Source organism: Equus przewalskii, chromosome 9 (assembly GCF_037783145.1).
Source record: "Equus przewalskii isolate Varuska chromosome 9, EquPr2, whole genome shotgun sequence".
Taxonomy (NCBI): Eukaryota; Metazoa; Chordata; class Mammalia; order Perissodactyla; family Equidae; genus Equus; species Equus przewalskii.
Window position 1 is genome coordinate 22,308,792 of NC_091839.1, and position 17,430 is coordinate 22,326,221.

The window sequence follows — 17,430 nt, forward strand, 5'->3', positions numbered from 1 at the left end:
AAATCCAGGTCTGTCTAAAGTCTCATGAGGAGTTCTCTCTACCGTAGAGAAGTGTTTTTATTTTGTGTTCGTTTCTGTTCTTAATTGAAAGGAAGGGAGTAGGTCATATCATGGAGTTCTGGGGGATCTAAAGTACCCGAGCCTGGGAGATTCATCCCTCAGTCACTTTGTAGATGTCAGCTGAGGGCCAATCAAGAAGGGCCTTGAATGCCAAGCTGAGGAGCTGGGACTTTATCCCAAGGGCACTAGGGGGCCATGGAGGGTTTGGGCAGAGGAGAAACAGGGTCAGCCCTGAGAGCTAGACAGATCTCTCTAAAGCTGAAATGGAAGATGGATGGGAGGGCATAGGAATGGATACCGAATGACCCGGGGCCTGGATAACGGTCTAGAACCACCACATCTATCCAATACGGTAGCCGTGAGCCCCGTGTGGCTATTGAGCTCTTGAAATGTGGATGGTCTGCAATGAGATGTGCTGAAAGTATGAAATACCCACCAGATTGAAGACTTAGCCCAAAATAAAACTACGTAAAGCAATTCATGAATGACTTTTTCATAACGATTACATGTGGAAATGAAAATATTTTGGATATATTAGATTAAGCAAAATGTACGATGAAACAATTTTATCTGTTTCTTATTACTTCGTCTTTTAATGTGGCTCCTTGAAAATTTGAAATCACATATGTGGCTCGCATTTGTGGCTCACATTATATTTCTAGTTGGGTGCTGCTGCTCTAGAGGAATGAGTACGGCATTTCAGACGGGGACAAGGGCGGCATTCGCTACCCATGTTCTGCAGAGACAACTGACGTGGTAGAGCAGACCACAGTAGCTCCGAATTTTCAAGAGTTCTTCTCCAGCTGGCAAACACCTCACCCGTCTCTCCCCTCTCCGAATCCTTCTGTCTGGTTTCCTCTGGGAGAGGGGGTGTGGCTAAAGGGGCGTGGGAGCCTGCTCCCATTCTGCTTCTTGATCTGAGCGCTGGTTGCAATCGGACGCTCCGTTTGAGGAAACGCAGCGAATGTCACAGTAATGATATATGCGCTTCTCAAAATGTGTATGATACTACAATTCAAAGACATTAACAAACAGATAAATACTTGCAAAGGGCAAAACCAAAATTCTCTATATTATCCTTTCTGGTCCGAAACTGTATGAACTCAGTCTATATGAAGTAAAGCCCTGCCAGGAACAGGTCTCAGGGCAAAGCATTTACTCAGCAAATAGGGTTCCAAAGGGACAAGAGGCAAACTCTTCTGATGAAAGGAAATGATGCTTTTTCCCGTATTTACAGATAATAGGTAGCATCGGGGATGGTGTGCATTATGTGCCAAGCCCTGTTCTAGGCTGTCACTCATTTCATCGTCACAACCACCTATGGGGCGGGCACACATATTGCCCCCGCAGTATTGATGGAGCCGCTGTGACCCGGAGAAGCTAAGCGACAGAGCCAGGATCAGGCGCAGACGGCCTCCTCGGGGCCGCGTCTCTAACCACTCGGCTCTCCTGCCTCACAGATGGGCGCCCCAGGGCCGGGCCGCGCAGCCAACCGCACCGAGGCGCTGGCCTTTGTGCTCCCGGGGGTCACCGACGTGCGCGCGCTGCATGCAGCTCATGCTCTTCGCCGCGCTCCTCCTCACTTAGTCGCGACCCTCCTCCCGGGGGACCTGCTCATCGTCACCTTGCCGGTGGCCGACCGCCGCCTCGCCGCCCCCGTGTACTACTTCCTGCGGCACTTCGCGCTGCTGGAGCTGGGCTTCCCCTCCGCCGTCCCCCGCAGATGCCGGCCCACCTCCTCACGGGACGCGGGACCATCCCCCGGGCCGGATGCTCCGCGCAGACGGGGCTCTCCTTCCTCCTGGGCCCGGCGGAGCCCCTGCTGCTGCGGTGACGGCCGCCCACCGCTCCCGGGCCGTCCGCCGCCCGCTGCGGCCCCCAGCCCTCGTGAGCACGCGCGTGTGCCCGCGCTCGAGCTGGCCTGCGGGGGCGCCGCCTGCTCTTCCTCACCGGCCCGGCGTCTGGATGTTCTCCCTCCGCTTCTGCGGCCCCGGCGTCCTCCATCACTTCTTCCGCGACAGCGCGCCCTTGCTGGCGCTGGCCTGCGCCCACACCGGCCTCCTGCAGCCAGTGCGCTTCCTGGTGGCCGTGCGCACCCTGGCCAGCGCCGTGCTGGTGACCGGCCCCTCCCACGGCTGCATGGTCGCCACCGTCCTGCACCTGCCTTCCTCGGGGGATCGCCGCAAGGCCTTCTCCGCCTGCTCCTCCCACATCCTGGTGGTGTCCCTCACCTCCGGGAGCTGCGCCGTCATGTACCTGAGCCCCACGCAGACCGGGCGGCTGCGCCTCAACAAAGGACTTGCTTTCCTCAACACCACCGTGTCGCCTCTGCTGAACCCCTTCATCTCCTGCCTCGGGAATGAGCTGGTCCAGAAAGCTGGCCGGGATGTGCTGACCAAGGGGAGAGGGTGTTCTTCTGAGAAGCCCAGGGCAGAAAATTTCCTGAGAGCTGCTTATCTGCTTCTTTTTAATTTTTTCAATGAATGCAATTATTTCCGGTTTGAGGAGGGAGGAAAAAAATGCTAGTTTACAAGCTGATTGTGAGGGGCTGGCCTCGTGGCTGAGTGGTTAAGTTCCTGTGCTCTCCTTTGCTGGCCCAGGGTTTCCATGGTTTGGATCCTGGGCGCAGACTTGGCACCACTCATCAGGCCACGCTGAGGCGGCGTTCCCACATGCCACAACGAGGAGGACCCACAACTAAAATATACAACTATGTACTGGGGGGCTTTGGGGAGAAGAAGGGGAAACAAGTTAAAAGCTGACTGTGGTTACAGTAGTGCATTCTAGGAAAATGGAATACGGAATGAACTGCTTTTCTTTTTTTTTTTTTTTCCTGCTTTATCTCCCCAAACCCCGCCCCCGTACACAGTTGTATATCTTAGTCGCACGTCCTTCTAGTTGTGGGATGTGGGACGCCGCCTCAACATGGCCTGACGATCGGTGCCATGTCCGTGCCCAGTATCCGAACCCTAGGCCGCTGGAGCCGAGCGCGCGAACTTAACCGCTCGGCCACGGAGCCGGCCCCTGAACTGCTTTTCTCCTTAGGAAACACAGCCTCTGGCAGTAACAGTGGAGACCACTGATCGCTCTGCTTATCCAGTCTCCGTGTTACAACAGAGCACCTTGAATTTTATCTGGACCATGATGGCCAGTCGGAGACAACATTTCCCATCCTCCCTTGCAACTACCTTGGTCAGGTGACTAAGTTTTGGAGGATGGGGTATGAGGGGAATGATCTGTGTGATTTATGGATCTTGGTTTTGTAAGAAAACTGCTTGCTCTCCATTTTTATTTCTTCCATCTTCCTGCTGCCTGGGGTTTGGTGACGACTGTGGCGGCCACCTCAGGACAAGGTGTGGACGCCATCTGTAGAGGACAGGAGAGACATCCCGTCAGCCTGGGTCCCTGGGTGAGTTTGGGGAACAGAGCCACCTGCTGGCCTTGTGTCACCACAGACCTCTTATGTGAGAGAGAAACACAGGTCTGTCTTGTCCAGCCACTGTGATTTGGGGACTCTTTTGTTACATCCACTGAGCACAGCTTTTCCCACTAATACAGCTGCAAGAGGAAATTCCCAGAGCATGGCCTGGAGAGGGGAAGTCAAGACAAAGCGTCAGAGGGAACGGCCCGATGGCACAGCAGTTAAGTGCGCACGTTCTACTTCGGTGGCCCGGGGTTTGCCTGTTGAGATCCCGGGTGCGGACATGGCACTGCTTGGCAAGCCATGCTGTGGCAGGCGTCCTACATATAAAGTAGAAGAAGATGGGCACGGATGTTAGCTCAGGGCCAGGCTTCCTCAGCAAAAAGAGGAGGATTGGCAGTAGTTAGCTCAGGGCTAATCTTCCTCAAAAAAAAAAAAAGGGGGGGACCGGCCCCGTGGCCTAGTGGTTAAGCTTGAGCACTCTGCTTTGGGGGCCCAGGGTCTCACTGGTTCGGATCCTGGGCACAGACATGGCACCACTCATCAAGCCATGCTGAGGAGGCATCCCACATGCCACAACCAGAAGGACCCACAACTAAAAATACACAACTATGTACCGGGGGGCTTTGGGAAGAAAAAGGAAAAATAAAATCTTTAAAAAAAAAAAAAAGAAAGATAAAGGGGCAGAACTGCGGTGCAAGGCGTCCACTCTGGATGGAGAGGGTGTCCCAGTGCAAATGGTCTGGTTCCAGAGACAGCAGTTATTGGGGGATCCCTGAAACTTAGGGAGGGGAGATGGGGGTTAAGGTTTGCACAGAAAACCATGGGCCCTACCAGCATGGCGGGCACAAGGCAAGGATACAAGGTGAAAGATGGAAACCAGGAAAGATTCCACGGAGTGGGTTAAGTCCTATGCATTTTGAGAACAATGATGTCTGATCCTCAGGTGTTGGGGGTCCAGGACAGACCACCCCAAAATATCTCACACTGGCATATTGATTATTTTGTATTAAAGTTACTTGAGAAGCAAAAAGGACATCCTGACCCCCTGTCTCTGTTCCCCCTGAAAGCAGGAAATAAATCTCCCACGTGAAGATGCTCTTCCTGCATCCCAGTCACCAGAGCTACAGAATTCAGGACCGAGAAGCTGCATAATCAAACCCTGTTACTTTTACTAATTTACTACCTCAAGCCTAAACTCTGTTTAAATTCTTCTAATTACATACCCCAAACCTAAGTTTTTTTGTGCTGTCCTCCCTCACAAATTTATTGTTTCTTTTCCTAAAAGATACATATACTGCCGGCCTTGTTCACTCTCCGAGCATCCTTTCTCTATGATCTCCCATATGTACGTATTAAATTGGGGTTTTCTCCTGTTGCTCTGGTCTTGTGTCAATTATGTTGTTAGTCCAGACATAAGAACATGAAAGGGTCGAAGGGGGGAATTTCTCCCTCTCCGACACCAGTCATGGTCAAGAGATAGGATCAAACATTTGAATCGCACAATCGATCAAGCTTGTGAAGGATGGTGGATAAGAAAATTCATGCATCTGTGCTCTGGTATGAGACATAACGTTATATAAAATAGAACCCTGTTCTGGTGTGGCTCCTTCATGCATAAATAGGTGTGTGTAAATGTTTAGCTGGTGATTGGTACCATGCAGAAAAATCAGAATGGGCATACAGTGAACTGGGATGGTGTGGGAGCAGCTCGGCTGGCCTGGATGATTGGGATGTTCTCTCAGCATTGCAGCTGAGCCCTTTATGAAGTAGGGAATGCACCCATGCAGATGGCTGCAGGCAGGCCTTGAAGAAAGGAGAGAAGGCGTGTATGATGTGGCCTGAAGAACGGTGTGCTGGAGGAACCCAAGGAAGAAGGGGGGGTGTAGGGAAGAAAGACATTTCCTCTACCCACTCTGGGTCCTTCTGGCCAGACAATGAATTAAATCCACATGAGACAGAATAACAGGAGAAAATTAAACAAAGCTTTATAACATGCATAGATGGGAGAGACCCAGAAAAATTGAGTAACTCGCCAAAATGGTGGAAGCTCTCACCTTAAATACCATCCTCAGCTAAAGACAAAGGAGGATATTGAGGGTAGGAAGAGCCAGTTACAGATTACCAGAAAACCACAGTAAACAAGAATAAAGTTACCATGAAGATTTAAGTCCTTGCCTTCCTCACTGATAAGTTTCTAGAGGTAAGGTCATCCCCCTCTTCCTGGTACAGAGAGGGAGACGCCTTTACAGATGGAGATTTCCTTTATAAATGTAAATATCTCTTAACAAAAGGTAAGTAAATTCTACTTTTCAGAGTTTCTCTCATGTCTGCAGTTTTGGTTTTTCTGTTTGTTTTTTTTGGCTTTTTGAGGAAGATTAGCCCTGAGCTAACATCTGCTGCCAATCCTCCTCTTTTCGCGGAGGAAGACTGGCCCTGAACGCACATCCGTGCCCATCTTCCTCTACTTTATATGTGGGACGCTTGCCACAGCGTGGCTTGCCAAGCGGTGCCATGTCTGCAACCGGGATCGGAACTGGTGAACCCCGGGCTGCCGAAGCAGAACGTGCAAACTTAACCACTGTGCACTGGGCTGGCCCTTATGCCTGCAGTTTTTAAAAGTAACCAGCCCAAAATAATCCTCATGCCAAAAATTGACAGGTCTCACTCCTAACCCGAACATTCACATAGCTTGGGGTGGCCAATCCCAGTCCCCTACAGGGGCATGGGGCCTTGAGGAAGGGTAGTTGATACAAGAGATTTACGAGCACAGTGGGAGGCATGTTTAGGCAGGGCTCATGTGGCCGATTATGACAACACTGGATTCCATAATGAGATAGTCATCACAGGGTTTGAAAAGAGTGATGGAATCCAATTTGTTTTAAATATCTCAGTATGTGTTTTGGGGACCAACAGAACAAGGAAGCCTTCTGAGCACCAATAGTCACCCAAGCAGAGGACAGGAGTGGTTCTCAGGAGGGTACGAGGAGAGGAGATGGTGCAGGTGGTTGAAGCAGAGATTCCCTTATTCCTGGGATGGGGTGTTATGAGGCAGAAGAAGCAAGGATAACTCTGAAGACATTGGCATCCCACCAATTGGAGGGACGGACCTGACATTGACCAAGATGGAAGACTGAGAAATGTGCGGGTTTCTGGGGGAAGATGGGGCCAGAGATGCAGGCCACCTCCAGGAGCTGGAGGAGGCAGGGGAACGGTCTCCCCTAAAGCCTCCAGAAGGAACCAGCCCTGCCCACTCTTAGGTGTTTAGCCCCATAGCAAGTTAAGGAATTGTGAGGCACTTGGAAGTCTGCCTTTACATTTGGGCACATTATCTGAATGAAATACATGTTGCTTAGATAATAAAGTCGGCAAATTCTGAGTTTTATTTCAAGGCCATAAGTCCTATCTGTACTTATGTTTACTCTGTCTTCTCACAGCATCTTAATGATGCAGAGGCAGCCAAGGGCCTTTTTACTGCATTAATATGGTCCCTGGACCAGCCTGCTCCAGCATCACCTGGGGACTTGTTAGAAATACAAGTCCTGGGGCCAGCCTGGTGGAGTAGTGGTTAAGTTTGTGTGCTCTGCTCTAGCAGCTTGGGATTCACTGGTTTGGATCCCAGGTGTGGACCTACACACAGCTCATCAAGCCATGCTGTGGCAGCGTCCCAAATACAAAATAGAGGAAGATGGACACAGATGTTAGCTCAGATATAATCTTCCTCAAGCAAAAAGAGGAAGATTGGCAACAGATGTCAGCTCAGGGCTGTGGGGGACTGGAATTGGCCACCTCAAGATACGTCTCTTTGGCATGAGGATTATTTTGGGCTGGTTACTTTTAAAAACTGCAGACAGGAAAGAAACTCTGAAAAGTAGAATTTACTTACCCTTTGTTAAGAGACATTTACATGTAAAGGAAATCTCTATCTGTAAAGGTGTCTCCCTCTCTGTACCAGGAAGAGGGGGATGACCTTATCTCTAGAAACTCTTATCAATGTGGAAGGAAGGACTTAAATCTGCATAATAACCTTACTCTTGTTTACTGTGCTTTTCTGGTAATCTCCCACAACTGACTCCCCACCCCGCCCCCCTCCACCAACGTCCTCCTTTTTCTTTAGCTGAAGATGATATTTAAGGTGGTGGCTTCCACCATTTTGGTGAGTTGCTCAGTTTGCTTGAGCATCTCCCATGTATACACGTTATAAAGCTTTGTTTAATTTTCTCCTGTTATTCTGTCTCATGTGAATTTAATTCACTGTCTGGCCAGAAGGACCCAGAGCGGGTAGAGGCAATGACTTCCTCCCCTACAGGGCCAATCTTCCTCATCAAAAAAAAGAAAGAAAGAAAGAAAAAAATACAAATCCTCAGGTCCCACCCCAGAATGGCTGAATCAGGAACTCCAGGCATGGGAACAACCATGCCTTTTATCAAGCCCTCCTGGAGATGCACACTTTAGTTTACGGACCACAGCTCTAGACCTAGCCTGGGGAATCCAGGGAAGCTAAGATCACAGGGCAGGAGAGAAGAATACGCCACCCCAAAATATGCCCCTCACCATATTGGTTATTTTGAATTCAAGGCACTTGAGAAACCGCTGGTACAAGAAGGACACTCTGGCCTTCTTTTGCCCCCCTCCAAAGGGGGACAGCAGAGAAACCTCCCATGTGAAAGGTCCCCTCTGGGTACCAGGAGGACAGAAGGCATCCTTATCACCAGAGAGTGAATTTAGGGCCGAGAAGGCTATATCTGCAAACCTTGTTATTTCTATGCCAATTTACTACCCCAAACCCAAACCCCTTTGTCTTGGCAATTCTTCACAAATTCACTTTCTTTGTGTGGGGGCCTGGAACTGGCCACCCCAAGACATGTCTCTTTGGCATGATGATTATTTGGGGCTGGTTACTTTTCAGACAGGAAAGCAACTGAAAAGTAGAATTTACTTACCCTTTGTAAGAGACATTTACATTGTAAAGGAAATCTCCATCTGTAAAGATATCTCCCTCTCTACCAGGAAGAAGGGGGATGACCTTATCTCTAGAAACTCTTAATCAATGGGGAAGGAAGGACTTAAATCTGCATTTGTTTATTGTGTTTGTCTGGTAACCTCCTGTAACTGACTCCTCCCACCCCCAGCATCCCCCTTTGTCTTTTGCTGGATATGATATTTAAGGTGGGGGCGTCAGCCATTTTGTCGAGTTGCTCAGCTTGCCTGAGCCTCTCCCATGTATACATGTTATAAAGCTTTGTTTAATTTTCTCCTGCCATTCTGTCTCATGTGAATTTAATTCGTTCTCCGGCCAGAAGCACCCAGAGAGGGTAGAGGAAATGTCTTCCTCCCCTACATCTAAAAGGTATGAAAGCTGTCTGTTTGGGTCCCTTCTTTGAGTCTCATATTTCTATGGGGCTCCCGTACCTACAAAATTATATTAGTTTTCCTCCTGTTAATCTATCTTATGTCCATTTAATTATTACACCAGCCATAGAATCTAGAAGGGAAAATATTTCAGCCCCTACAACAGAAACAAAGAGCATTCCACAAGAGATCAGCCACCAGCCCTGCAAACAGAGGGGTCGGGACATGACATCCAAACCCAGCCTGGAGAGGCTCAGGTGGCCGGTGAACTGGTCTATGTGTATATGACTCAGCTGAGGACCCGAGAATGGCATCTGCCTCTCGAAGTTCAGGCAGCAAACAGGTGGCAGAGCTGGGACTTAGAAAGACTGGGTCCTCATCCTGTCAAGCATGGTGGGGGTGAGGAATTGGTTCTTAATGAGTGAAAGGAATTTGCCAACAATGACTCCCGAAGGGGGCGTCAGAGCCAGAACTAGAACCCCAGGCTTCCTGTGTCTTGGGTGGGGGGAACATTCACCAAATCTCCTCCTCATCCACACCTGACCGTCACAGCCTCCACCCTGCCCAGCCCCCAGCCTTGTTGGAAAGCCGTCCGGCCCGAGAATTTCCCCATGACTCTTCTCCACATCACTGTGGCTAAATGTGGCTCCCGAACTCCTGAGTCAAAGGAAACATGGGGATGACAGTCCACGGGGGGCTGGGGACTCAGAACTGGCCTCTAGCACACAGGGACTGTGACCTCCCCTCCTGTGCCCTGATCGCAGAGAATTACAATGTCGAGACTCAACAGTGTTCGGAATGATTCTCAGGAAGAGAGAACAGATTTGGTTTTGTCCCTTCTGTTCTTTTTGGTTCTGTTCATTTTTCATTTTTTTCATGGAAAAAATATTCACCATAACATTCACCGCTTTAAAGAGTGCAATGCCATTAGGCACATGTGTGTGGTAATGAATCGTAATTAGTCTTTGGGTGGTGAACACAATGCAATCTACACAGGAATCAAAATATGATGATGTACACCTGAAATTTATAGCATGCTATAAACCAATGTTACCACAATAAAAAAAAAAATAGAGTGCAATTCTGTGGGTTTTAGTATATTCACCAGGTTGTGCGATATAACCACCATCTAATTCTGGAACATTCTTAGCACCCCACAAAGAAACCCTGTGCCTGTCTTCAGTCACTGCTCATTCCCTTTACCCCAGCCCCTGGCAACCACTGATCTGATTTTGGCCTGTATGGACTTGCCACTTCTGGACACTTCATATCAGTGGAATCCACACCACAATACGTGCATTTTGTGTCTGGCTTCTTTCATTTGGCATAATGCGTGTTTTTGTTTTGTTCCGTGGATGATGGGGATCTCATAATTGGGGAGTGCACTCTTTAAAGCGGTGAATGTTATGGTGAATATTTTTTCCATGAAAAAAATGAAAAATGAACAGAACCAAAAAGAACAGAAGGGACAAAACCAAATCTGTTCTCTCTTCCTGAGAATCATTCCGAACACTGTTGAGTCTCGACTTTGTAATTCTCTGCGATCAGGGCACAGGAGGGGAGGTCACAGTCCCTGTGTGCTAGAGGCCAGTTCTGAGTCCCCAGCCCCCCGTGGACTGTCATCCCCATGTTTCCTTTGACTCAGGAGTTCGGGAGCCACATTTAGCCACAGTGATGTGGAGAAGAGTCATGGGGAGTGATTCCTGGAAAGGAGCATGAAGCTGCAAGAGTCTGGGGCAGCATGTCTGCCCTGGGGAGTGAGGGGTGTGGGCAGGCCCTGACGGTGGGGAAGCCGGCCCTGGGATGGTCATGAGGGTGGAAACCCCATTCTGGTCCCTGAGAACAATAGGATGACCCCCTTCCTGGGTGCAGTAGAGGATGGCAAGTAACCCCACCTTGGATAATGAGGGCATTGCCCTCGTGCACTCTGTGGGGGGCCCTTGGGAAAGAGAACTGCAGAATGTTGGGGCCCAGGGCAGGCCACCCCAAAATCCCACAATAGCTTATTGATTACTGAATTAAGATTACTGGAGAAGTAAAAAGGATGTTCTGACTCTCCTGTCTCTCGTCCTCCTGAAAGCAGAAAATAAATTTCCCATGTGAAGGGGTTCTCCTTGCATCCTGATCACCAAAGCAAGAGAATTCAGAGCTGAGAAGCCTGTGTAAACAAACCTTGCTAATTTACTACCTCAGGCCCAAACTCAGCTTAAACTCATCACTAAGGGGCTGGCCTGTTGGTGTAGTGGTTAGGTTCGTACACTCTACTTCAGCCGCCTGGGGTTCACAGGTTCGGATCCAGGGCGTGGGCCTAGCACCACTTGTCAAGCCATGCTGTGGTGGCATCCCACATAAAATAGAGGAAGACTGACACAGATATTAGCTCAGGGCCAATTTTCCTCACACACAAAAAAAATTCCTCCCTAATTACATACCTGAAATCTAAGTTTCTTTGTCCTGTCATTCCTCACAAATTTATTATTTCTTTGTGTAAAAGATATATATAATGCCTGCTTTGTTCACCCTCTGAGCATCATTTCTCTATGATCTCCAATATGTACATATTAAATTGGGCTTTTCTGTTATTAATCTGGTCTTGTGTCAATTTTATTAATTGTCCAGCCATAAGAACACAAGAAGGGTAGAAAGGGGTCTTTCCCCCACCCCAACAAGGACATCTATCGGGAGTCAGTTTGGGGTTTGCTCTGGTCTGAGAGAGTGTCCTGGGAGAACAAGCCACCCAGGATCCCCTGTCTGTGCACCTGGGCAGTCTCTCGCCAAGGCCACAGGACCTGGTGACAAGGACTCCTCCCTGCCCGGGACCCAGCCAGCCCCTCCAGCCCAGCCACCCCTACTGCCTGGATTCCAGATCTCGAGGAGGTTGGCAGAGGTTCTGAAAATGCTGATGATCCAGTCCCCAGCTGAGGTTTCCACATCCCTACTTCCTGCCGAAAGTACAAACCATCTGGAGTGACAGCTCTCTGAACTCCCAAGGGGAGCCCTCCACGACAGAGCGCCAGCTCGAGCAAAAAAATATAGGGCGCCTGGCAAAATCTGAAATTCAGATAAACAATGGACCATGTTTTAGTACAAGTCTGTCCCTTATATATTGCACCCGTGGGACCTAGAGGAAAATGATTTGTTGTTCAACTGTGCAACGAGGAGTTGTTGGAGGCCACAATATGGAAACTGTACTTCTTGGACTACAAAATAATTCATCATTTACTTGAAATTCAAATTTAAAGGGCCATCCTGTATTTTATCCGGCCACCTACTTCTGAGGCCCACTGGTCTGGCAGTGTCCTTGTCTGGCAGAACCGGCTCCCTGCCATCTTTGATGCGGCCAGATGGCGCTCACTCTCGCACAGGAAGACTCATCAATCGTTCTTTAGTGAACTGCTTGAGAAAAATATTTTTGAGAAATACTCCGCGCCAAACGCTGTCTTACTGTTTGGACGGGGAACTCAATAATAACATCTGTCCTCGAGGATCTGGTGACCCAGCAGGGTACAGAAACACATCATTAAAATAGAGACTGATGAACACTACAATAAGGAAATCATATAGAAAAAAAGTGATATTGTAATAAAATATACTTTCTCTTTATCCAAAAAGAAAGAAGCATATAGAAATAATATTCCTATCCTTTCGGATGCTTCTCCATCACCCAGACACTCCTCCTGAATACTATATCTGCTTTGTTATAATCTGTGTTATAGGACCTGAGCCATTTGACCCGCAAAAGTGACCCACAGGGGCCGCCCTGTGGCCCAGTGGTTAAGTTCTCGTGCTCCGCTTTGGTGGCCCCAGGTTTCTCGGGTTCAGATCCTGGGCGCAGACATGGCATTGCTCATCAGGCCACATTGAGGCGGCGTCCCACATGCCACAACTAGAAGGAGCCACAACTAAAGTATACAACTATGTACTGGGGGCTTTGGGGAGAAAAAAGCAAGGAAAAAAAGTGACCCGCAGTCTGGCTTTTGCTGGTTGCACATTCTTGGTGCAGTTGGCTGCGTGCCCATGTCCTTTCTATTTCCCGCCAACTGACAGTGAGATCAGAGACTCATACAAACTCAGTGTACCCGATAGGTTCTTGTTCATTTTGTAACCTTTGATTCTGTTTTGTTTTTTAAAGCAGCACTATATTAGAAGCTTCTGAGTATGATTTTAAAAAATTGTGATCTGTTATGCAAAAGAGAGGAATGGGGGAATTTGGGCTTGTCGGGAACTATTTTTCTGAGGAAACGGCATTTAAGTTTAAAAGGATACACAGGCTGGTAATTAGCGAGTGAAAAGCATTCCAGGCAGAGAGAATGGTGTGCTGACAGCCCTCAGTCAGAAAAGAAATGAAGGGCAGCCAGCGTGGCTGAAACCTAATGAGGAGGGGGGGAGGCAGGGAGAGAGTAATTATGATGAAAAACTAACAGGGACAAGGTTATTTAGGTCCCCGCAAGCGCGGGTAAGAATTTGGTTATCCAAGGACCCTGGGGACCATTAAGGTCTTTTTAGCTGGGTTTGTGTCAGGATAATTATTTGCGTTTTGAAAAGAACATTCTGGTCTAGCTCCAGAACGTATCCCAGAGAGGCCCGAGTGGATGTAGGGCGAGCGCATAAGATGCTGATTCGTCATGCCGGGGAGACATCATGGCCACAAAATGGGGGGCAGGGGGGCGTAGAGACACGTCTGCAGGGTGGGTATTTTAGGAGGTGGAATCACAAGGACTCTGAGTTTAAACAGACTTGGGACGGTGGGAGAGGGGGAGGAGTCTACTCGCAGCAGGAACGAATACCAAAAATAGTATGAACGCAGATCAGTAAACCAAATTTGACCTAAATCCAGGCTCATTTTCTGAAATGCAGCGGGCGTTCACCAGAGATGCGCTTCCCCGGCCCTGCCACCTGGGGGCGCGCCGAGCGAGGCCATTGCGGGCAAAGGGGCGACTCCGTCTCTGCAAACATTTCTCTCTCGGGCCAGTAGGGGGAGAAAGATGAACGAAACCAGAACGGCGAGGGCGTGATCCCGCGGCAGCGAAAAACGCTTTCAGTGCCAGGGTCCTGGGTTCAAACCCCAGTGCCCCTGCTTGATGGGTTACAGGGCGCCTTTAATATCTGTCTCTATGCTTCATTTCCTCCTGTTATAAAATGAGCCAGTCACACACTGGTAAGGCTGGTTAAATACTAAAATTTTGTTATTGTGACCTCAATGACCTTAAAGTAGTCCCCTGTCCTGCCCCCCACCCCCTCGCCCCACCTCACCCCACCCCCTGTGCTAACTGCTTTTCATGAAACTCCTCTCCCCATACTGCTGTCTGTAGGATGCCGAAGGGCCTGCGGAGAAAGACAAAAACCAAACTATTCCTAAAAAGAATTTGGAAAATGAAGAGTCACACAGGTTTTGTTTTGTTTTCTCTCCTCCTTAGACCCTGCAGGACACTGAGACGCAACATGGTGACTTTTCAAAAGAGACAATGTAGGATCCAGCATTTTCCCAATTTGTTTTCTTATTTTTAACTTTTTAATAAATAAGAGCATAGGGGGCTGGCCGCGTGGCTGAGTGGTTAAGTTCGCACACTCCACTTGGGTGGCCCAGGGTTCGGATCCTGGGCGATGATGTGACACGGCTCATTAGGCCAGGTTGAGGCGGTGTCCCACATGCCACAACTAGAAGGACCCACAACTAAGCATATACAACTATGTACTGGGGGGATTTGGGGAGAAAATAAATAAATAAATAAATAAGAGGATATATTTGATTAAGTTTACCTGGTTGCAAATTTTAAAAATAATTTTTAGGGCCAGCCCGGTGGCTCAGTGGTTAAGTGCGCACGTTCTGCTTTGGTGGCCCGGGTTCACAGGTTCGGATCCCAGGTGCGGACATGGCACCACTTGGCACGCCATGCTGTGGTAGGCATCCCACATATAAAGTAGAGGAAGATGGGCACGCACGTTAGCTCAGGGCCAGCCTTGCTCAGCAAAAAGACGAGGATTGGCAGCATATGTTAGCTCAGGGCTGATCTTCCTAAAAATAATAATAATTTTTAAGATACAAACTGACAGGTGTCACTCCCAGCCCGTTTCTCTCGTGCCCAGTCTTGTTTCCCCCCGACGCATACAGATGGAGGCCCTGCAGATACTGCTTCGTGTCCTGTGTTACTTGGATTTTTAAAGTATTTTCTCCCATACTATATGCATTCTCCTGCACCTTATCTTTTTTTTTTTATTCAACAGTGTACCCTGGAGATTTTTCCAAATCAAAAAGAGCTTCCTTACTTTTTTATAGTTACATACCCTTCCAGTGTGCGGGAATGGATCAGAATTATTTATTTAGACCCTTACTGACGTATTGTTTCCAATATTTCGCTGTTACACACGATGCGGCAGTGAATAACTTTGCAGTTACCTCAGTAGGATAATTAGCAAGAAAAAGTAAAAAGACAAATGCTTTTGTGATTTTAATTGTCGCTTGGCCCGCATAGGCTCTTGCCATTTTGTGTGACAGCCTCAATGTCTGAGCAATTCTGTTTCTCCACTGGTTTTCCAACAGTGAGTTTATTTCCGTGGCATATTTGTTCAAATCCTTTGCCCATTTGGGGACATGGATTTCCAAAGATACTTGATCCTCTCTTTCGGGCTTCACCTCCATCGAGTCTGTTCACAGGACACTGACTCCAAAGACTCTGGCACCCCTTATCTTATTTCACTCATTCACCTTCATAGAATGTCCTGAAATCAGGATTTTTAATATCCTCATTTAAGAGATGAACAGCATAAGGCTGGGCGTAGGGGAAAGTCACTTATGTGAAGTGATTGACATCATGTCTTACTTGTGATAAGTTCTCATTAATTGAGAGATAATATAGTATTACTACATTACAGTGATAAATGTTAGTTATTATTACTATCATGAGTAATAAGTATTACCACTATTATCACTATTTTTGTAAGTATCTATAAGAATTACTATTGTTACTTATAAATATTATTATAAGTATTACTATTATTTTCACCATTGCTTTTGTTATTATTTATAATAATATTGCTACTATTATTTGAATCCCAGGCTTACAGGCCTTCCAGGACTCCGCTATAACCACTCCCCTACACGGCCTGCCTTCTCTCACTGAAGAATTCCCCAAGCAAACACACTATTGCCCTAAACTCTGATTCTCTCAGGAAAGGAGCTTTTCCTGGACTTTTTTTTACCACAATGGGATACAGGGCATGCCCTTGATTGAGAATTATAGGTGGAGCCCATTACATGGGGCTAAGAATACAAATGAGACGACAACAACGCTCAGATAACAACAATCAGAATGCCTGCGTGTGAATGCTGGCCCCTACCAGCTCTGCGACCTTGAGCAAGTGGCTTGACATCTTGGATTCTCTGTACAGTGAGAACTGCAGTAGCCATTGTGCGTCCTCTCCAGGATAAACGAAAGCGTGCTCATACGCACTTGGAAAGCCAGTTTGCAAACAGTAAATGGAGCCATAATTGAGCTACCTAGTAGTGTTCTCTTTATGGCTCAGGACTCCTCCCCCAGACCTGGACTCGTTGATTTACTCATCCATCCATCCATCCATCCATCCATCCATCCATCTACCCATCCATCCATCCATCCGTCCATCCATCCATCCATCTGTCCATCCATCCATCCGTCCACCCGTCCATCCGTCCATCCATCCATCCATCTGTCCATCCATCCATCCGTCCACCCGTCCATCCGTCCATCCATCCATCCGTCCATCCATCCAGCTTTCTGCAGGCCAGCACCTCAGCAAATGATACCAGAGATGGGTCTGACTCATGCTTTGCCCTCAGAGCCACTCCCAGTCCGACAGATGAGGCATCCACAGCCCAGGGTGGCCCAGGCAGTAGAGCTGATGTGGCGAGTCACGGATCTCACCTACTAAATATAAGTCGTCACTCCAGAAGGAGCTGGATAACTGCAGACATTCGTCTTCCTGAGGACTTAACCCTCCTCCGTAGTTGATTTCTAGTCTACTCAGCTCCTCTCCTTCCCTCTCCACGTTCACCCAAAATGTGCTTCCCCGTCCAGTTAGGGGAGTGGACAGCCGGGGATCTCAGTGTGCCCCTCTGTGAAATGGGCACGGCGGCAGTCTAATTACAGAAACATTTCATGGACTCTCAATTGCTCGTGATAAAGGTCGCGTGGCTCAAGACCATTCACAGCTGAATCAAATATTGAGCACAGATGCAGCTTTCCTGAAAAGCTACCGTTGATTCATTCAGATCTGTTCTCTGTTCTCATGGAGCTCCTGTTTCAGAGATAAGTTCCTGACTAGTTATGAGGCTTCCATCCTCCTCATGGGCCCCACTATCTCCCCCTCCAGCCTCCTTAAGGGCTCCTCGCAGAAGCATTCCAAGAGCCTTTCAGGTCAAAACCTTTATCCCACTGATGCAAGTTCTGGCAGCATATTTCTGCAGGTTCTCCACCCCTGGTAGGCCTGGCTGTCTTACCACTCTTTGAAGTGGGGACCCAGGTGGACCCCCAGAGCTGGATAAAGGTTATTTTGTCTTTATTCCAAAGTGAAAACATCTGAGCTACAGAAGATGCAGAAAGAAATCTTAGGTGAACTTT

At 48.3% G+C, this 17,430-nt stretch overlaps 1 pseudogene; it reads left to right on the forward strand.

Annotated features, from left to right (window-relative positions):
- The first annotated feature begins 1,457 nt into the window (after nucleotides 1–1,457).
- Nucleotides 1,458–2,712, forward strand: LOC139085525 (olfactory receptor 6E1-like; annotated as a pseudogene).
- Nucleotides 2,713–17,430: the final 14,718 nt, after the last annotated feature.